The sequence below is a fragment of the Capsicum annuum genome, unplaced genomic scaffold, assembly GCF_002878395.1.
Source record: "Capsicum annuum cultivar UCD-10X-F1 unplaced genomic scaffold, UCD10Xv1.1 ctg1184, whole genome shotgun sequence".
Taxonomy (NCBI): Eukaryota; Viridiplantae; Streptophyta; class Magnoliopsida; order Solanales; family Solanaceae; genus Capsicum; species Capsicum annuum.
In genome coordinates, this window is record NW_025816951.1 from 200,436 (window position 1) to 224,164 (window position 23,729).

The following is a 23,729-nucleotide window of genomic DNA, read 5'->3' on the forward strand; positions in this document are numbered from 1 at the left end:
TCCGAAATGTATTTTCCGGCAGATGTCCATTGAAATTGACTACTAGTTTTGCTCTTTTACAGATACTATATATGTGTTTATGTACATTTTATTGTTCTTGTGTGTTTTTTCTAATTTGTTGGACTAATTTTTGAGAACCATGACATTACTGCATTTATCCTGGGACTTTTTTTTGGTCTGTCGCCACTACCTTGCTTGTCGATTTGGAGCAATTGTTGGACTGTTTCCTAATTAAACTTGCTAATTTTGTTGCTCACCATCACATTATTGACTGATTTAAAATTAATTTTGGATTGATTTTTTCCTCTGTATTGTATTACACTGATGAGAATAAAATATTACATGACACTTGGCCGATGACGATATCTCTCCGTCGGATTTTGAGAAAACCCTATTACAAAAGATGGACTTTATTTTCTCAAGTTTATCTATTTTGTATAAAAATAAATATTTTTGGCTGATGAAGAAATTCTCCGTCGATTTTCGAGGCCTTCCCGTTACATATACAAATATATAACAAAAAGTAAATAATGGGCGATGATGAAATCTTTATAACATCACGACAACACAAAGAATTTTACAATTCGTATCTTGGCACGGTGATTTAGGATGATCGATAAATCGAGCAACCACTTCGTAGTCATAGCGTATCTAAAATCTAATCTGAGTCCATGCTTTAACAAAATAATTCTATTTTTATATACATATTACACACATTGATCTTAATTTATTTTGCTTTGTTACTAACATGTTTGTAAAGATTTTCAGGAATACTTGCCTTCAAAAGAAGAATTTTATATTTGTATTTTTCTTTATAATTGTACACATCAAGTATAGTGAGATTTTACTTTTTTGGGCATCGAGCGGAGATATTTTTACTTACATATGTATTAACGATTGTTTAGGCAAACTTAGGCCGCTCACATAAACGAGTTAAACTAATCAATTAATTCATATATTTACATCATAAATATTGTATAATTTTTCTTCGCTAGTAAAATCTTTATTTTTCTCTCTGTAATTTCAATTAAGTGGATATTATTATTTGAAAAATAATTTTTCTTTTTATAGAACATAAAAGATACTTTTGTTTTCATACTTTACAAAGTATTTTCTTTCTCATACATATTTTGTATATTTTTTTACATGTACCTTTACATATTCTTTGTGCAGATATAATAATAGATATTGTTTACACACTTGATATACACACACTTTTTACATTATTTACCTTTTAATTTTTTTTATCTCCTCCCTCTTTGATAAATTTAGTCTAGCTGGGTACCGCATTTGTGAATTTTGAAGAGTGTCTAATCCCTTCCTTCAGAATAATTTGAACCCTTACCTAGAATCTTAAATTGATTTTTGCAGACTAAAAAACACAAATCACATGCGTTAGTGAATAAATAGGTTTCCTTATTTTCCTTAAAAATTAGGTGGCAACTCCATACCAAAATTTTCAATTCATGTAGTGTTCATTAGTCATATTTTGTTTAACCTTGATAAAAAATAGGGCATAACAGAATGACGACTTTGCTGGGGATGCACAACAGGTTCTAACCATGATAAGCTCGATTTTTCAATCGAGGGAGGCATTTTTACATTTTGCATACGACTAAATTTTTTGATCCTTTATCTGTTTATTGATAAATTTTTTACATGATTTGCTCAAATTAGTTTTGTTGTTTAAAAATTCTTTGATTCATTATTTATTTAGTACAATATATTTGTACATTGTAAAAATTACTATACATTATTTTTTACTTTATTTAACAATAGTCACAATTTCATCGAGTCTGTGGCCGTACACTTCACACACTGTGGTTCACTCAAGGGTTGTCTTACACTCTCCCAAACCTTCTCTGAATTCCATAGTTTCAGAGTTAGTGCATTTAGGTTAGTGCGCCTTCTTGCAATTGTTCAGTCTAACTCTCAAAACTATTTAGGAAAATTCTTATTCTAGAAATCGGTCACGCTATAAGCAAACTCATAAAAAAGAGTTTGAACTACGTTTTGACCTAATTCTTGTCCTGACAAGATACGTAGGCAGCCCTGTATTGAGGTTCGGTCTCTTCATGTTTTAGAATATTCCTCCGATATTTAAACTAGGGATATTTTTTAAAATAGTTCAAAGAAGCTCTCCAAAAGTCTTCAAAGAACGTAAATAAGTAACTCCTGAAACTTCAAATCTCAAATAAAATTAGCAGCTAGTCAGCTTACCTCTAAATCCTCACCTAATTTTGGTTCGAGAAGACCTAGCTTCTTTTTCGATCGTTGTAAACCATTACATTTATGGCGTATCGATCCCCACTTTCAAAGCAAGGGTTCAATATTCTTTCATTCATAACAATCCCACCAACTGCGGCGAAATAAGATCATAACTTCTTCAATGTCTGACCTTCCCAATCTTATCGAAATATTGAAGTGGTTTCAAAACCCTCCTTATGCTTGTCATCCATCTTCTCTATCGTCTAATCAAAATAATTTTGATGCTACAAGAAATTCATTCTAGATCATCATTCACATCATTTTCAAGTATGACCACCACTCTTGTACATTCATACATACTACATGCACATTTACAAATATGCCTGAACTAGGCAGACCTGATTCTTGTTTTGTCACAAGATATGTAGGCAAACCTCATTTGACTTGGTTGGTACTAGCACAGTCAGAAGTGTGCATAAGAAAGAAAAATTGGTATGATGGAGAGGACCGACTTCACGATAAACCATAAATTCTTTTGGTACCTCTTAGTCAAACCTGAGTGACACTTAAAAAAATTCTCTTGCGTACATCTAAGACAAGAACAAATCCAACCTCATCGTTTCAAGTGCGTTGTGTGGTGAGATTTAGATTAGCTCTTTGCATGACATTGTTGATCTAGAACTTGGCCTGAATATTTGTTGAGGTGATACTCTGAGTTACATATAGTTTGGAAAAGGATTATAGGCCTTCTTTGATCCGACTGTGCCTTTCACAGCCCATTAAATGACATTAATCCCTAGCATTCCCCCCTTTAAGCCTAAAACCTATTTTTTGGCTAACCACATCTGAGCCTATACCTTTTGAGTGCTTAGATGCATTATCCCTTTTTTGGCTCACCTCCTTGAGCGCACTGAATACATACAAATTGTGGACGAAGATTCAAGATCAAAGATGACAAAGACAAAGGATATAGAGCCCCATAAGAACAAAAACAAAAGACGACTTCTAAGAAGAAGGAGCAAAAAACCCTCGAAAAGAAAAAGAAGAAGAGATAACTCCAATAACGATGGAGAATCATCATCAGAAAAAATAAAAAAAAGGGAGAGAAAACTCCACAAACGTGGAGAATAAAAAAAATAAAAAAAATACATTTATCAAAAACAAGGGGAAAAACTCCAGCATAAGATTCAACCGAAGTTGAAGCAGATACAAAACAAGGGGAAAAGAAGCATAACAAAGAAGATCGAGTGTCAAAGTGTAACAAATGTTAAAAGCACAATACGATGCAACACTCATCAAGGAATTAGCCACTTTCATCCCAAATATCATCCTACCCATCCCTAAGGCTACATTACAAGCTAATAACAAGTCATACAAGATCCTACTCTAAGTGTTCTCACATTAGTGGATACTTACATGAAGGCCAAGCCTACGGTATCACCAGAGGTGGATCCAGGTTCCGAACTCTCTGGGTGGTAAGTGAACTAGAGTCCAGAAGTCAATAAATAGAAATGAATTCATGATTTGGAAATTGAGAGAATAGCGATAGTTTTTTTTTAAATTTGGATGAGAGAGATTAAATTATTTTTTAACAACTAAGGAAATTAAAAAAAAGGTCAAAAATAATAATTAATTGTATGATTAATCAACTGTAATTAGCATAATATGTATGCAAAACATAAGTTATGCCTGCTAAGTAGCAGACATTGCTTTACAAAATCTTTTGCTGCCAACAAAGGTCGAACCCGCGACCTTAGGGACACTAAAAAAACATCTTACCAATAATACAAAATAATTTTCTACATTTTCACCTTTCAATATTTCTTACAAAGAAAATATAAAGCAATCTTCTGCATTTTCACCTTTTTACATTCCTCAAAAAGAAAACACAAAATAATTTTCTACATTTTTCACATTTCTTACAAAAAAATACAAAACAATATTATACATTATCACTTTTCAACATTCCATACAAATAAAATACAAAACAAATTTCGCATTCCCTCCTTTCAACATTCATACAAAGAAAATACAGAAACAATCTTCTGTATTTTCACCTTTCAACATTTCTTATAAAGAAAATACAAAATGGTCTTCTGCATTTTCACCTGTCCACATTTCTTACAAAGAAAATACAAAATAATTTTCTGCATTCTTATTAAGAAAATACAAAACTATCTTCAGCATTTTCACCTTTCAATATTTCTTACAAAGTAAAAATACAAAACCAACTTATGCATTTTCACCTCTTAACATTCCTTACAAAAAAATACAAGTCAATTTTCAGCATTTTCCACCATTTTTACAAAGAAAATACAAAAATAATTTCCTTTTCTTTCAAACACATGCCTTCAAATACATGCATTAAACTTCACATGCAAAATACCCACCTTCAAATACAAACAATTGACCTTTCTTTTCAAAGCTATAGCATTCAAACACAGACATTTTGATTTTCAATCAGGTGTTCTCAGAGGCTTTTAGATTTTCATAGACCCACCAGTCGAAAGACTATTACCTTCTAAAGCACTGCTAGTAGAGAGGCTTTTACATTTTCATAGCCCCGCTAGTTGAGAGGCTTTTACATTTTTATAGCCCCGCTAGTTAAGAGCTATTACCTTTCCAACCTCACAATTCGAGAGGCTTTTACATTTCAATAGCCCCGTTAGTCGAGAGGGTATTACCTTTCAAAGACCCATCAATCGAGAGGCTTTTACATTTTCATAGCCCCGCTAGTTGAGAGACTATTACCTATCAAAGCCCCGCCAGTTGAAAGGCTATTACCTTTCAAGCCTCGCCAGTCGAGAGGCTTTTACATTTCCATAGCCCCTCCAGTTGAGAGGTTTTTACATTTTCATAGCCCTGTCAGTCGAGAGGCTATTACCTTTCAAACCTCTGCCAGTCAAGAGGTTTTTACATTTCCATAGCCCCGCCAGTCGAGAGGCTATTACCTTTCAGGCCCTAACAGTCGAGGGGCTTTTACATTTCCATAGCCTCGCCAGTCAGAGGGTATTACCTTCTAATTGCTACGTCGGTCGAGAGATTTTATATTTTCAAAAGCCCCGCCAATAAAAGTCTACTACCTTACAGTGGCTCTACTAACCGAGAAGACATTAGAATTCAATCACCTCACAAGTTGATAATCACATTCTTCGTAGACAATCGGGAACGACAATTAACATCCGTCTCTATAGACCATTGGAGACGTCATGCATCAAGTCTTCATAGATAATTGAAGACATCATCATTCATCACAGTCTCCATAGATAGTCAAAGATGACAATCAACATCAGTCTCCATAGATAATTGGAGACGTCATGCATCAAGTCTTCGTAGACAATAGAAGACATCATCCTTCATCACAGTCTCTGTAGACAATCGAGGACGACAATCAACATACATCTCCATAGACAATTGGAGACATCATGCATCAAGTCTTCGTAGACAATCAAAGAACTTAACATTGATCACAATCTCCGTAGACAATCGGAAATGACAATCAACATACATCCCCATAGATAATTGGAGATGTCATCAAGTCTTCGAATACAATCGACGATATCATCATTCAACATTAGTCTCCATATACAATTGGAGATGTCCTATATCAAGTCTTCGTAGACAATCAAAGACATCTTTCATAATTAATATCTGTCTTTATAGATAATCGAAGATTTTTTTCATTCATCACATCAATCTACATAGACAACTGGAGGCGACATTCATACCCAAGTCCTCGTAAACAATAGGAGAAATCATGCATCTTTTCAACAAAAAATACAATTCCAAAACAATAAGACATTTTTTTACTCTGGCCAAGTTTTAAGGACTACCTTGAAAATTTTCCTATTTTCTCACTCGAACTACATTGACCTAATTCTCGTGACACTCGGGATATTTAGGAAACTCTATACAGAGTTAGGTCATCACAACCACATAATTATTCTTTCTCCCCAGCAAGTACACAGTCTTATATCCACAACATCTCACAGCCTGGTACTGGGCAATTTTCAAAAGGAGCATCGGGAACATGTAAGTACTCCTATTCCCAAATAGTCCTCCTCTCAGTAATCATTCCACATGATCACTCGCCCCTAATAATAAGGCAAGAGGCAATCTGTCTATTCTTTTGAACTACACCCGATCCGATCCTCATGTAACTCGAGGTATGTAGGCAACTCTAAAATTAGAGTTCGGTCGAATTGTTATCAAAAATCATCTTTTGTCGAGCAAATGGATACATGTCAACATTTTCATTTGAAGACTACTACATCGTTCTCAAATGAAAAGGGCAATTGTTGACAACCAGTTTTGGCTCTCCATGCTTAAAATTAACGTCTTTGGGCTTTCTGATCGTTAAAGGATACAAAATATAATTCTCACATCTTTTTTACAATTATGGATAAATTATTGATAATCATCCTTACTTTACGATATTTATAAATTTGTTGTCATATTTTTAATTTTCATAATTTATTTATAATTCTCCTTATATTAGAATTTTTATCAATTCATTTTCGTTTTTAATATTATACAATCATTTGCACACGTTCACGATATGATGTCATATTTTTTACAATAATTTCAAATCGATTATATTTTTTCAAGTTAATTACATGTTCAATTTTCTTACTGTATTTTTTTACATATCAATTTCTACATTTTATACCTTTTATAGTCTGCAAATGATAAGTCGGATCAATTAATTTTATACAATATAATAATTCAATGTCTTGTCGCATTTGACAGCGACCACATAATAATGTCTTATCACATCCGACAACGACTACTAACGATGTCTTGTTACATCTGACAACGACAACTCAATGACATTTTCCTTTGAATAATAACTTAATCCGTTGATCAAAAGTATGAAAATCCTTTGGTCAATACCCTAAGGACCAAAGGGTGTGCTATTAAGAAAAAGTGGGGACACCCTTTTATCCTCTGGATAATAAAGGGTGCTAATATTTATTATAAATAGGGAGGGAGGGGAAGAAAGTGGAGACCCAATTTTTTATTCACCTTTTCTCTCAAGTACCCACATACAAATTGTTCTTACATTTTCTTTTCTCTAAAATAAACATATCTATTCATATTTTTCTAAAACGCACACATATTTTTATTTATTCCTTTTTATTCATTTTCTCTCAAAAATACACACAAAAAATACAAAATTCACTCAAAAAATACACACACACAAGATACACTCCACGAAATCAGTCACCCCTACTTTCACCCCCAAAACACACGATCACACACACAAAAAAACTAATCATCTTTCTCTTTCTTTTTTCCCTTCACTGTTATCACTGCTAGAGCTCCGGCGAACAGGCTTCGGCCACCCCCACCAAGCCCCTGCCGCTGCTCCTCCTTCTTCCTCTCCGTTTCACAGGTAGCTCGCCGGAGGTGATGACCGATGAGCTTCCATCCACCAGGCAGACAACACGCTGCCGTCGGTGAAACTGCTCCACCGGCAACCACCTGTACACCACCGCCACGTGCCCCCTTTCCCTTCTTCTTGCTACCTCACTGAAGTTGGTCACCAACGGGTGAGCCTGCAATGGGATAGCCATCATACGGCCTCCCCTCTTCTTTTTCTCCCTTTCCAGCTGCCATACTATTTTTTCTCGTTGTTGTCTTGACAGATTTGATCACCGGCGGACTTCGACATACCACATCACCACTGTTCACCGGAAAAGCCCACATTCTCATATTTCAGTATTTCTCCGGCGAACGCCATTGAAGTAACACCACCATTGACTTGTCTTGTTTAAATGAAGTTGCTAATTTATTTTATTCTTTTAATGTTATTGTGTTACTTGTATGAATATAGCCGAGATAAATTTTTCAGAAGATTTCCATTGAAATCGGCTACCACTTTGCGCTTTTACAGTTACTATATATGTGTTTATGTACATTTTCTTTTGTGTGTTTTCTCTAATTTTTTCTGGGACTATTTTTTTGGTCTGTCGCCACTACCTTGCTTGTAGATTTGGAGCAATTGTTGGACTGTTTCCTGATTGTACTTGCTTATTTTTTTTGCTCACCATCACATTATTGGCTGTTTTAAAATTAATTTTGGACTAATTTTGTCCTCAGTGTTGTATTACAATGATAAAAATAAAATATTACATGACACTTGGCCTATAACAATATCTCTTCATCGGATTTTTGAGGCCACTCTATTACAAAAGACGGACATTATTTTTCAGGTTTATCTGTTTTATGTCAAAATAAATATTTTTGGACAATGAAGAAATTCTCCATCGATTTTTGGGGCATTCCTAAATAAAATATGGACGTTACATATACAAACATAACAAAAAATAAATAATGGGTGATGACAAAATCTTTATAACATCACAACAACACAAAGAATTTAATGATTCGTATCTTGGCAAGGCGATTTAGGATGACAGATAAATAGAGCAACAACTTCGTAGTCATGGAGTATCTAAAATCTAATCCGAGCCCACGCTTAAACAAAATAATTCTATTTTTTATATACATATTACACACATAGCTCTTAATTCATTTTGCTTTGTTACTAACATGTTTGTATAGGTTCTCGGGAATACTTGCATTCAAAAGAAGAATTTTATATTTGTATTTTTCTTTATAATTGTTCACATCAAGTATAGTGAAATTTTACGTTTTTGGGCATCGGGCCGAGATATTTTTACTTACATATTTATTAACGATTGTTTAGGCAAACTTAGGCCGCTCACATAAATGAGTTAAACTAATCAAGTAATTCACATATTTACATCATAAATATTGTATAATTTTTCTTCTATAGTAAAATCTTTATTTTTCTCTCTGCAATTTCAATTAAGTGGATATCATTATTTACAAAATAACTTTTCTTTTTGTAGAACATAAAAGATACTTTTCTTTTCATATGTAACAAAGTACTTTCTTTCGCATACACACTTTGTATATTTTTTTACATGTACCTTTACATATTCTTTGTGCAGATATAATAATAGATTGTTTACACACTTGATATACATAGACTTTTTACATTATTTACCTTTAAAATTTTTTTTACCTCCTCCCTCTTTGATAAATATAGTATAGCCGAGTACCGCATTTGTGGATTCTGAAGGGTGTCTAATCCCTTCCTTCAGAATAATTTGAACCCTTACCTAGAATCTTAAATTGATTTTCGCAGACTAAAAAATACAAATCACATGCGTTAGTGAGTAAAAAGGTTTCCTTATTTTCCTTAAAAATTAGGTGGCGACTCTGTACAAAAATTTTCAATTCATTTAGAGTTCACGAGTCATGTTTTGTTTAACCTTGATAAAAAATAGGGCATGACAGGCATAATTGGAAAATGAATAAACAATCCATGGAAAACCACCAAATTGGTGGTTATATAAAATGGAGATTTTCATGGTTACCAAACCGTGAAATTAAACCATTCCATACCATACATTTTAAGAAACAATTAAAGCAAATATGGTTCTCTTAATAACTATACTGTATCATACCCTGGGAAACTATCATCCAAACGGAGGGTAAGTGTGCTGCTAACCAGTACGTCATTGTCGGAATGGTGAGTAGAAGAGCAAAAAAAACATGATAAAGAATACTAGATCATTTATGACAATAATCGAAAGAGGACCATCAACTCTGATAGTGAAAACGAGTAATAGTTCTGTGCCTGTAACCTTTTGTTCCCTATTAGCTGGGGTAAAAGAAGGACTGGCTACCATTGTCAGGTAGAGATGGAGGAGAAGCTTCATTAATTGGGAAAAACACTGATAATTGGGTGACACTAGTAGAAAAAAGACTGAATTAGGGCTCGATAAGGGTCCAGTCTCTATGGTGGTTATGAAAAATATTTTGGAGCTTATATCAGAGAAATCCAGGTTGGGGGGGAAGAAAAGGTACTGAAGACGGAGGAATTAGATAGAGGAGAGGGGTGGACAACCCTTTTCAAAGGAAATAACATAGCAGAGCAATGCATGAGGCTTATGTTCATTACTCCAACAATACAAAATAAGGAAAATCGTGTTGAAATCACTTGGTGAGTGCGCCATGTATGAATACTTATATTCTATACCTCATTAAAGCTGGCCTAACTATTGCTAGCATCGTACAACCAATTGCAAACAGGTGAAATATAGTGAAGAAGCCTAAAATTTATTATCATAATAAAGGTTACTTCTTCGTGAAGTTTGTAAGTATGGATGATCGTAATGAGGTGTTGTATGTAGGTCCTCAAATGCTCAACGATAGACCAATTATTATCAAGGCTTGGACCTTGATGTATTATGGATTTATAGCTCCTTTGATGCTTACTACAATGAAAATATGCAAGTTTCTTAGCTTATTTTTTTGAGATATGATGTGTTTTGAGTATGTTTTGAAAGAAATAAGGTTTTGGATACTAAATAAAAGAAAAAGAGGAAAATTAAAGTTTTGGGCTACTTACGAAGGCATTTTTGGGTGTAAGTGTTACTTATCGGGTGTAGGTGGCCAAAGTAGATGTTAGAACTTGAAGTCCAGAGGCTCAGAAGTAGGAAAAAGAAGACCTTGTCACTTACTAAGGGCACTTATGGTCTGTAGGTAACCTTAGTAAGTGCTAGAGGGAAAAGTCCAGAGAGTTTCAAGAGATGTGCAGGAGATCTGACACTTACCAAGGACTACCTACGGTCCGTAGGTGGCCTAAGTAAGTGGCCATCGACCTCAATTTTCCTTTTTCGTTTGGATTTTGATTTTTGAGGTTTCCTTGTATCCTATAAATACCCGTTTGGCATTTTGTAGTTAGTTTTGAGCACTCTTAACACTTACAAACATATATTTGATTCCAAGATTTGGATTTTGATCTTGGAATTACTTTGTTATTGATTTTAGTTGATAGTTCTGTTGTTGACTTTGGGTTTTATTTAATTATTATTGTGATATTTATTGAACGTCTTTAATTATGAATTTTGTTGATCGTTTCACAAGCATGAGTTGCTAATGCCCTTAGCTAGGGTTATGGGAACCCTGACATATTGACGAAGTAGGGGAAGTGCTGAGTTGTTCTAAACCAGTATTCTTGCATATATTGTGTTATCTTCTATTTAATAGATGTTTTAGCAATTGCAAACAGTAAGATCCCGCCTGGAATATTAATGCTTATTCCACAAGAGGAGCAGTGACTAAGAAATGACAATTACAACAGCAATTTGAAGATTAATTATCAATCTAGGCTAATCAGTATCATTGATGTAGGACGGTTATCCATCATCTAATAACTTGGGACTCAAAAGGTAATATTTAATTGAGATCTAGGATAAGGGTTAGTAATGGACTTCCTGAGACTCTAAAGGTAAAACACAATAAGCTTACTGAGTTGAGAAGTCGAGGGAACACAATTCTAGTGTACGTCTCTGACTGATTACAACCAAAGTTAAGATTTTCTACTTGTTTGAGATTGTTACTACAAACCCCCCATTTACTTTCAGCTCTTCCTGTTGAGTTTAGCAAGCTAGAGATACAAATCTGCATCTTTCCTGTAGGTTCGACCCCAATCTAGTTGGGTTACTTTACTTGACAACGATCGCTTTATCCTTCAGTTGGTGGTGTAGTTTGGGCACAGATTAGACCTCCAATTTCAATTTTGCTAAAGAGTTACTGAAGTCTAATCCACTATGGATCAAAATTTTCAAATCCCCTGCTTAATTGTTGGTCCATGAACTCATTAAGTCAACTAATTAGTGGACTACGGAATCCTTTATATGCTGATGACTATACTAGGAAAATGGATCGGATCTCCTATGCTAAGGTGCTGGTGGAAATGGATATTACTAGACCACTCGCTCATATGGTTCGTGTACTTGATTCAGATGGGAAATATTCTGAACAACCTATATAATATGCCTGGAAACCCAGTTATTGCAGTATATTCTGTGAGCTAGGTCATGCTTGTGCTAGAAATCAAAGCTAAGGAGGTGGGGCACAAGGATGGGGCGCAACAGAATGAGATACAAAAGTTAAATCAAGATGCTTCGGGCAACAAATAGATTGAACCACCAAAGCCACAAGGAAGGGGTTATAATGCAGAAGTAAGATATAATGACCAGGTCCCAAAATACAAACAAAAATATATCCCAAACCCTGGGACTCAAGGAGATGGAGTAATATCTGCAGAGGCAAACAAAGCAGGTGAGAATTTGAACTCAAAAGTGTGTCAAATGGCTAAATCTCTCGGTAGAGGTATAGTTATGAATAGATGCATCACAGGTATTGCAAATGGTTTTAGTGTTTTGTCACAAAGCCTTGATGCAATCACTTCTAGTAGTACACAGAGGATCAACATTAATAAGGATAGTATATTGGCACTATACACCCAACTCTTATCTAATTGATAATTGTTACATAAAATGTTCAAGGTCTCAATAAGCTATATAAGCAGCAGGAGTTGGTGAAGTTTATTAGTGAGAATAATGTTGGCCTAATGGCCGTTACTAAACATAGAGTGGCTGTGAATTTAGCCCCAAAAATAGTAAGGAGATGGAGATGGGAAGCTAAGGATAACACTAGTGGCAAATGTAGAATATGGCTAATTTGGGATCCTAATAAAGTGGATGTCACTGAAAAGAAGTTCATCCATGGGTATGTGACTCTTAGAGGGCTTCAGTTTTATATCTCAACTATCTATGGGCTACATACTGTGAATGATATGATAGTATTGTGGACAGAACTAGAAAAATATGATACTGGCATACATGATCCATGGCTCTTAATAGGGGATTTCAATGCCATAAGTGAGGTGGATGATAGATTTTATGGTACGAATGTGCAAGATGGGAAAATCAGGGACTTCAGATAGTTTCTAATGAATACTTGATTATCAGAATTAGCTATAGCTGGAAGGAAGTAAATCTAGAGTAATGGCCATATTTTTCGTAAGATTAATAGATCTCTAGTAAATGCTCAATGGATGCTGAATATGAATTGTACAAGTGTTAATGCTATGGAGCCCTTATTCTCTGCTCAATCTCCTTTGAAATTAGTTATTGCTGAAAAATGAATTACTATCTACAGACCTTTTACATTTTTTAATTACATGGCAGATCATGAACACTTTCAAGAAATAGTTGCTGAATACTGGACTAGGTATGAGAGATGCATGAATCTGGCAATAATTTGGAAGAAGCTAATGAGAGTTAAATAATGTATGGAGTAGTTGAGGAAGAAGGATTGTTCTAGTGTAGAAGACAGAGTGACTATTGTCAAGGAGAAACCAACTAGTCTACAAACACAAACAACTGATGATAATCACATGGAGCTAGCAGGTGAAAAAAAGACACTTAGACAATAACATGAGAAATGGGTAAAGAATCAGGAAAACATTGCTAAACAAAAGTCAAGAGTTCAATGGCTTAAGCTTGGTGATACTAACACTAGATATTTCTTTGCAAATACGAGGAGTATAGAGGCTCAAAATAAAATTACTCGTCGAGTAATGGCTGACGGCTCAAAAATACACACTGATCAAGTTGTTGAGGATGAAGCACTCAGATTCTATCAGAAGTTGTTGGGTAATTGTGCTACCTCACTCCCAATCATTCAACCTAACACATTATTGCCTCCGTTTCGAAATAAGTGAATTGTTGGGATATTTATTGGTGTTTCAAAATAAGTGTATCATTGAATTTTTTTTTCAAATTTACCCTTATGATTTGACAACCAATTAACTTTTGAAAAGGTATTACAAGGTCTACTTTTTTTTTTTAGGGGTAAAAATGAAAAGTTGTGTTAAATTTATGTCTTTAATATTTTTTCCTTAATTTGTGTGTCAAAATCCAATAATTCATTTATTATGAAACAGAGGGAGTACAAAAAGAAAATATACTTGTTAGGGAAAATCAGCTGGTGCTTATAAAACTTACTAGAGGTGCATGACCCGTGTCAGCACGGACCCAACACTATAGACATCTTTTAGCACCAATATTTGATGTTGATGAGATACAAATATAAATGTACATTGATTTAAAATGATAATTTTTTAAATAATAACTATTTGACGGTACTCCCTAAGGAGTGAAGTTTTATAAGATAGTTTTTTTTTACATGATAAAAAAGTGTGATGTATCGTATAGTCAGTTTATTTTAATTGTTTGATGATAAGATTGAAACCTGTTACAAAATATAGAAAAGATGTAGAACTAATATTCATAGGATTATTTCATATAAAAACTGGAACAAAAGATACTTCAATTAATAACAAAGTCTTGGATCATCTTCTCAAAGATGATTATGGTTGAAGCAGCTGCAGCAAACATGTCATAAACGCATATTTTTCTTGTTTTAATTAAATACTATTAATTTTCTAATACATAAATGCTTTATAATAATTAATTAGGGGTGATATAGTAAAATCACGGCGTAGCTCTTGAAGCAGCCATATCGAAATCAATGTTTTAATTAAATATTATGAATTTTTTAATACATAAATGACTTATAATAATTAATTACGGGTGATACAGTAAAATCACGGTTGAAGGAGCTCAACTTAATTTAATACATCAAGAGTTAATTTATCATTTTATGTCTATTTTTTCAAATATGATTAAATTTTTAACACTTAGATGACTCATAATAATTAATTATAAGCGATATTTAGCAAAATTATGGTTGAAGCAGCTGCAGCAAACATGTCATCTATTTTTAAATTAAATATTATTAATTTTTGATACATAAATGACTTATAATGATTAATTAGGGATGATATAGTAAAATCACGATTAAAGCAGCTGAAACAAATGTCATAAATATCTATTTTTAATTAAATATTATTAATTCTAATATATAAATGACTTCTAATAATTAATTAGGGGCAATATAGTAAGAAAATTAATAATTCTAATATATAAATGACTTATAATAATTAATTTAGGATAATATAGTAAATCATGTAGCAATTAGGGATAATATAAGCAGACATGTCATCTATTTTTTTAATTAAATATTATTAATTTTTTAATACATAAATAACTTATAATAATAAATTAAGGATGATATAGTAAAATCACGGTTAAAGCAGCTGAAACAAACGTCATAAATTTCTATTTTTTAATTAAATATTATTAATTCTAATATATAAATGACTTATAATAATTAATTAAGGGTAATATAATAAAAAATATTATTAGTTCTAATATATAAATGACTTATAATAATTAATTAGGGGTAATATAATAAATCACTGAGCAATTAGGGTAATATAGTAAATGACGAAGCAACTGATTTTTTAAATAAATATTATTAATTTTTAATACATAAATGACTTGTAATAATTAATTAGGGATGATATAGTAAAATTACGGTTAAAGCAGCTGAAACAGACGTCATAAATATCTATTTTTTAATTAAATATGATTAATTTCTAATATATAAATAAATTATAATAATTAATCAGGGGTAATATAGTAAAAAATATTATTAATTCTAATATATAAATAACTTATAATAATTAATTAAGGATAATATAATAAATCACAGAGCAATTAGGGGTAATATAGGCAGATATGTTGTCCATTTTTTTAATTAAATATTATTAATTTTTTAATACATAAATGACTTATAATAATTAATTAGGGATGACATAGTAAAATCATGGTTAAAGCAGTTGAAACAAACATCATAAATATCTATTTTTTAATTAAATATTATTAATTATAATATATAAATGACCTATAATAATTAATTAGGGGTAATATAATAAAAATATTATTAATTCTAATATATAAATAACTTATAATAATTAATTAGGGGCAATATAGTAAATCATGAAGCAATTAGGGGTAATATTGACGAAGCATTGGTCGAAAACATAGACAGACATGTCATCTTTTTTTTAATTAAATATTATTAATTTTTTAATATAAAAATAATTTATGATAATTAATTATGAACGATATAGTAAAATCACGGTTAAAACAGCTAAAACAAATATCATAAATATCTATTTTTTAATTAAAGATATTAATTCTAATATATAAACGACTTTTAATAATTAATTAGGAGTAATATAATAAAATATTATTATTAATTCTAATATATAAATGACTTATAATAATTAATTAGGATTAATATAGTAAATCACGGAGCAATTAGGGGTAATATAATAAGTGACGAAGCAGCTGATTTTTTTAATTAAATATTATTAATTTTTTAATACATAAATGACTTATAATAATTAATCAGGAATGATATAGTAAAATCATGGTTAAAAAAACTGAAACAAACATCATAAATATCTATTATTTTAATTAAATATTATTAATTCTAATATATAAATGACTTATAATAATTAATTAGGGTAATATATTAAAAAAAAATTATTAATTCTAATATATAAATGACTTATAATAATTAATTAAGGGTGATATAATAAATTACGGAGCAATTAGGGATAATATAGGCAGACATGTCAACTATATTTTTAATTAAATATTATTATTTTTCTTAATACATAAATGACTTATAATAATTAATTATGGATGATATAGTAAAATCACAATTAAAGAAGCTGAAACAAACGTTATAAATATCTTTTTTTAATTAAATATTATTAATTCTAATATAGGCATGGCATATAATAATTAATTAGGGGTAATATAATAAATCATGGAGCTATTAGGGGTATTATAGGCAGACATGTCATCTATTTTTTAATTAAATATTATTAATTTTTTAAATATAAATAACTTATAATAATTAATTAGGGATGATATAGTAAAATCACGGTTAAAGCAGCTGAAACAAATGTTATAAATATTTATTTTTAATTAAATATTATTAATTCTAATAGATAAATGACTTATAATAATTAATTATGGGTAATATAATAAAAAATATTATTAATTCTAATATACAAATGAACTATAATAATTAATTAGGGGTAATATAGTAAATTGCTGAATAATTAGGGGTAGTATAGTAATTGATGAAGCACTGGTAGTCATGTCATCTATTTTTCCAATTGAATATTATTAATTTTTTAATACATAAATGACTTATAACAATTAATTAGGGATGATATAGTAAAATCACGATTAAAGCAGCTGAAACAAATGTTATAAATATCTTTTTTAATTAAATATTATTAATTCTAATATATAAATGACTTATAATAATTAATTAATTTTAATATATAAATGCCTTATAATAATTAATTAGGGATAATATAATAAATCACGGAGCAATTAGGGGTATTATAGGCAGACATGTCATATAATTTTTAATTAAATATTATTAATTTTTTAATAATAAATAGCTTATAATAATTAATTAGAGATAATATATTAAAATATCGGTTAAAGCAGCTGAAATAAATGTTATAAATATTTATTTTTAATTAAATATTATTAATTCTAATATATAAATGACTTATAATAATTAATTAGGAATAATATAATAAAAATCATCATTAATTCTATTATACAAATGAATTATAATAATTAATTAGGAATAATATAGTAAATTACAGAATAATTAGGAGTAGTATAGTAATTAATGAAGCACTAGTCCTAGTCGAAACCAGTGCTTCTATTATGTAGAAATATCTCCAGAGTAGGGGTACACAACTATTAAAGGGATTGATGATATGAAGGCTCTAGGTAATGATGGATCCATTGCTTGCTTTTTAAAAAAGGCCTGGATAGTGACAAACATAAATGCCGCTACTACAATAATTAATTTCTTAATACTTTACAACTGCACAAAAATGTGAAATGTACTAGTGTTACAGACATCCCAAAGGTTAAAAAATCCTACTACAATCAAAGGGCTTAGGCCAATCTCTTGCTGCACTATTCTCTATAAAATTATCTCTAAGGTGGTCACGAGTAGACTACAAAGTATTATGCCTACACTGGTGGAGAATAACCAAACAACTTTTGTACTTGGTAGGCTTATTAATGATAATATTATCCTTAGTCATGAGTTGGTAAAGGGATATGAGAGAAAGGGAATTTCACCGAGACGTATGTTGAAAATTGATATGCAAAAGGCTTATGACTCAATTGAGTGGGCCTTTTTGAAACAAGTTTTGATAGGATTAAATTTCATAGATATCTTTGTAAGGTGGATTATGTGTTTTGTCTCAACTATGCAGTATTCTAATATGGTGAATAGTAAACTTACCCAGTCCTTTGCATCTAGGAAAGGGTTGAGACAAGGGAACTGTAACGACTCAAATTTTGATGAATTATGTGAAATATGTGTTCTGTATGATTTGACCATTTTACCCCTACCCATGGTTAAGTTGTAGTGTTTTTGGTGTGAGAATGATTAACATAGTTCTAGATATATTTTGGTGTGATTTATGTGATATTGTGAGTTTTGATGGCTTAGAGAGCCCTATAGTTGACTTTAATCAACATATTTTGATTTGTGTGTTGGATAGCAAAGTAAACAGAGCTTGCAGATCTGGAACATCGACTTTAGGGTGGTAACATGGTTGGTGCGGTTTATGGCTTATAAATCTGATTTTGACCCTCGATTCAGAAAGTTATGATTTTGAATTTTAGGGATCAACTCTGTGAAAATAATATATATTTTTTTAAATTATGATATCTCCATTGAGTCTAGAGCATTGAATTTGATAGGGTAGCATAGTTCGTTTGCGTTCACGAGATTCTGAATGAATTTCAAGGAGCTCGCGGAGACTTGGAATGCACCAAGTCCCTAGCTAGTGCACCCACAATCGCGAAGCTAAAATTGTGATCTCGATCGGGCATGCATGTCAAGCGTCACAATCATGACACCATTTTTGCGATCGCGATACCCCTGCCATCCAGGTACCGTGATCACAATACCTAGTCTGCAGTCGCGATGCTTGGGTATATGAATACCCTTGTTTCGCCATTTTCACCATTTTTGAGACTTGAATCTTAGGATTTCGTGATTTTGATCAACTTTATCCACTTCTATCTTGGTTAAGATCCATAACACCTATTTCAATTGTTTATCTATTTCTTATTTTAAACTTGGATTAAAGTATGAAATTTAGTAATTTTAAACCTTGATTTCAAACCTTTTTCATTTGGGTGAGTTTCTAATCCTATAGTTATCACTTTTTCCTCAATTTCATCTTCAAAACAACTTTGATTCTTGATTTTTTAAATGGATTTCAAGGATTTTTACCTGATAAAGCTTGAAAATAGTTTTTCTTCGATTTGGACCTCTTTTTTAACTCATTTTTGCTTGGATTTTCAGCTGTAGACTTCTAAAAATATGGGGAACATGATTTAAAAATAAAGTTGCTATTTTGCCTTTTTTTTTGAAAATCTATTTCAGGAGTCTGTTTTGATCCCGACTTAAAACTAGGGAATATAGGTGTTATTGACTTTATTTTGATGCATAGATTCTATATTTATATATTTTAGTTGATTGCAGGATGGTTCATGTGGAGTGGGTCTTTGGGATTGGAGGCTTTTGTTCCAGTATACGATATTAAAAGTAGGTTATGGCTTAACTTCTTTCAGACTAGGTTAGCTAGTTAATTTTGATACAAAAAGCATGTTAAAGGTGTGAGAACTAACCATGGAAAATGGCTATCTTATTGTGTTGTGCCTGTTTGAGGACCTATATGTGTTGTATTTAGTAGTTTTGGGATATTATGTCCCATGTGTAATCGTGTGAGCCCTATGTGATGTTGATAGCCTATATGTATGAAAATAATTGTATCTTGTTTGATGAAAAGCCTATTGTGTTACCAATTGTGTATTGTGATATGTTCATACTCTATTGGCATATGAATCATGTTGGTTTTCATAGTTGGTTGGAAATATTGAGTAAATATCTGGGCTCACATGTTGGTATATTGATAGTTTATTGGATATTCTCATAGTCAGTTGGTTGTGAACATTTCATCATCATTCTCATTGAATCACACACATTATTTCAATTGTTTGTTGTATGCTTTTGTAATACCCCAAACTTTCTCTAGCTTAGTTTCATCTCTAGAATGTTAAGAGATGGCCTCCAAAATGAATAATATTTGATTCATATAGAATTTTCTTGATTTTGACTTTTCATCATATGGAAAATTGAATAAGCATTCCATCGATACCCAATTCGCCCAAATCCGACACTCGGTGAAGAAGTTAGGGTGTTTTTGGTGAGCAATGTGTCAATTAGGCAGTCACCGCATCGTGGTGAAGGACATTTCACAATTGTCGAATTCCAGTAGCTCACCGCGATTGGACTGCGTCATGGTGAGAATAGCGATGGAAAGGCCACCGTGTTGCATTGGAGGCCAAATCAATGTTTGTCAAATTCCAGTGGATCACCGCAATTGCACCGCATCTCGGCGAACCCCAAAACAATAATTGTCCATGTCCAGTAAGTCACCACGATTCCATCGTGTCACAGTGGGTATCACGATGATACACTCACCGCATCGCGGTGAAGCCTTAAACGACACTCTAGTTTCGAATTTTAAATTCCAAGGGTAGTTTGGTCATTTGCTTAATCCCCCAAATCATAAAAACAGAGGATTTATGATGATATTGAGCAAATTATACCTTTTTTTCATCAAATTCTCTCAATTTAATACCCTAATATTCAACCTTCATCTCTAAGAATCCCAAGATTTCACCATCCTTTCTCCAAATTAGTTCAAGATTCAAGACTTTCGATCTAATAATTCCAAGAATCAACCTTCAAAGGCACAAATAGCATCTCAAACAAAGCTTGTTCATCAATTAAGGTATGTGGAGTTTGAACAAGGATAAATCTTTCGTCCTTGTACCCAAAAACTTAATTTTTCTTAAAGATTACATGATTTACAAGTTAGGGTTGATACCCATTTCTTATAATTTTTCATTTATGAAATTATCATGTTATTTAAGGTTTCAATTGCAAGAGCTTTACATATATCTATGTTTGAATTCATGAGATTCATATTATGAGTTATATTCCACTATCTTGATTAAGATTGTTGAAAGCTTTTAAGATGATTGTTAAGCATGAAGTTTAAATACAATTTTGGATGCATTAATGCTTTATATTTTGAGTCCTAAGTACAAGTGATGAGTTTATAAGGAGATTATGATCTCAAGTTTTATTGACAAGTTTGATAAGTGATTTCAAAATCAAAGATTGATCTTTTGATCATAAGCCAAGCTAAGGAATCCATATTTTTTCACATATTTTGAGATTTAAAGAAGAGAAGCATAATCAGTTTTAATTTAAACCCTTATGCTATTTCAAGGTGGATTTTCCATAGTTCTGAGCGTAATTATGGGAGTAGTATTTAGCACCGAGTTGGGTATGATTCTAAGGTCTCATACCCTAGAACTACGTGCCATCATAGGTTTATGATTTTCCCATAATGGGCTAAGATAGTGATCACTTAAGTTAAGGTTCTATTCCAATGGCAAGGGTAGAACAACTCTCCCCAATGTGGGCAAGACGTTGGAATCCATGTTAACTCATATGGTTTATGTCGGTTATAAGAAACTCCGAAGCCAAAAGTCCCCAAGTCCCGAAGTTACAAAGTCCAAGATTTCCAAAGTATCTAAGTCTCAAAAGAAAGGAAATGACTTAAAAGCTTTTAGAAAACTAAGTGTAGAGGCTCATAAGATTTACTCAGATTACGCTTTACAGAAAAGTATTAGTTTCAGATTTTAGATTTAAATGTGAGCACTTTCTATACTTAGTCAGTATGACTTAAAGAGAAGGTATAAGTACAATCCTTAGAACTAAATGTCATGAATCACTGGATTTATAAAGTTTGATTTGCTATGCATGATTTAAGATTTCAGTATTTTAGACATTCCAGCTTAGGTGAGTCATTTACATTTAGTATGAATGGTTTTATAAATTATCATGATGTTTTATTATGCATTACACCCCCATATACTTAGTACATCCTCAAAGTACTGATCCACATATATGTCTATGTGCTACATTGTCTTATAATGTAGGCTCAGGTGCTTAGCATTAACATCAAGAGTAGTTCGAGCATCTCTATCTACACTTCCAGAGTTGGTGAGTCCTCATGATTTGAGGGCCTACTTCCTTAGATTTTCCAGTTTTTATAGTAATTGATTTACCATTTATTATTTAGTCTGAGTCAGTTAGGAGGTTTGTCCCAATGGCTCTCTAGTTCTTTAGTAGTAGAGGCTTGCCGGACTATTAGTTGATTTCCATACTTTCAGTATTTGTCATTTAGAAAGTGTTTTCAATTTATTTCAGTCCAGATTTGACATAATACAGTACTATTTCTTGATCAGTTTATCTTGAAGTAAGCTCCAAATTTAGTAGCAGGCTAAAAGGGTTAGCTTGGGGCTACTCGTAGCCTTGAGCACCGTGTGATATCTCGAGATGACATTTCGTGGCGTTACAAACTTGGTATTAGAGCCTAAGGTTTAAAGAGTCTTAGGGAGTCAGACAAGACGTGTTACGTAGAGTCTTGATCATGGATGTTAAGAACGCCACATTTATGAGCAAGAGGCTATGAGATGTTTTAGGAAATGTAATCTCTTTCTTTCATAATTTATCGCGCCTACAACTGTATCTATCTGCTATTAACTTGTCCTCTTTCATGACAGAATATACCTCCCCGTAGATCTAATGCTCTTTGGAATAATAATCAGCCACCCCAGTCTATTGATCCCCTAATGAGAATGTGTCTCATGCTAAATTTCGGGTTGTCTTTCAGGCATTAGCCCAAGCTGTGACCGCTAACATCTAAGCCAATAATCAGGCTGCACTTCTGCGTCAACAAGGAGGTGATTTTGCTATATCCAAACTTCGTGACTTTATGAGGATGAATCCGCCCAAATTCTTTGGGTCAAAAGTAGGTGAGGACCCGTAGTTGTATCTTGATAAGGTGAAAAAGATCACCCAAGTTATGCATGTTATAGGAGAGGAGAGCATAGAATTAGCCTCTTATCAGTTGAAAGATGTTTCTTATTATTTATTGGGTTATCATATGGAAGAAAGGTAGGGGTGAGGATGCAACTTCTATGAGTTGGCAGGTGTTTCACGATGCTTTTATAGACAGGTTATTTTCGTGTGAGTTACAGAAAGCCAAAGTTGAGGAGTTTATGAACCTGAGATAGGTCTCTATAACAGTAAATGAGTATTGCCTTAAGTTCAACCAGTTATCGAAGTATGCCCCTGATTTGATAGCTGACACCTGATAGAGTATGAGTAAGTTTGTTATCGGGGTATCGGGGGTAGTCAAGGAGTGTAGGACTACAATGGTTATTGGGGATATGGACCTCGCTAGATTGATGATGTATGCTCAATAGATTGAGGAAAAAAATTTGAAGGGAAAGGATAGAAGCAATAAGAAGGCTAGAACTGGACAATTTGAGTATGGTCAGACTAGATCTCATGGAGGGAATTGCCCATAATTTTAGAACCGATCATCTATGACAGCTCCATCTTCGGCTAGTGCTCCCAATCTCGAAGGTAGAAAGGAGTAGTGGGGTAAGTCTTCTATGTCCATGTCCCAGAATAGCATGATTCATAAGCCTAGTTATCCCCCATGTGCTAAG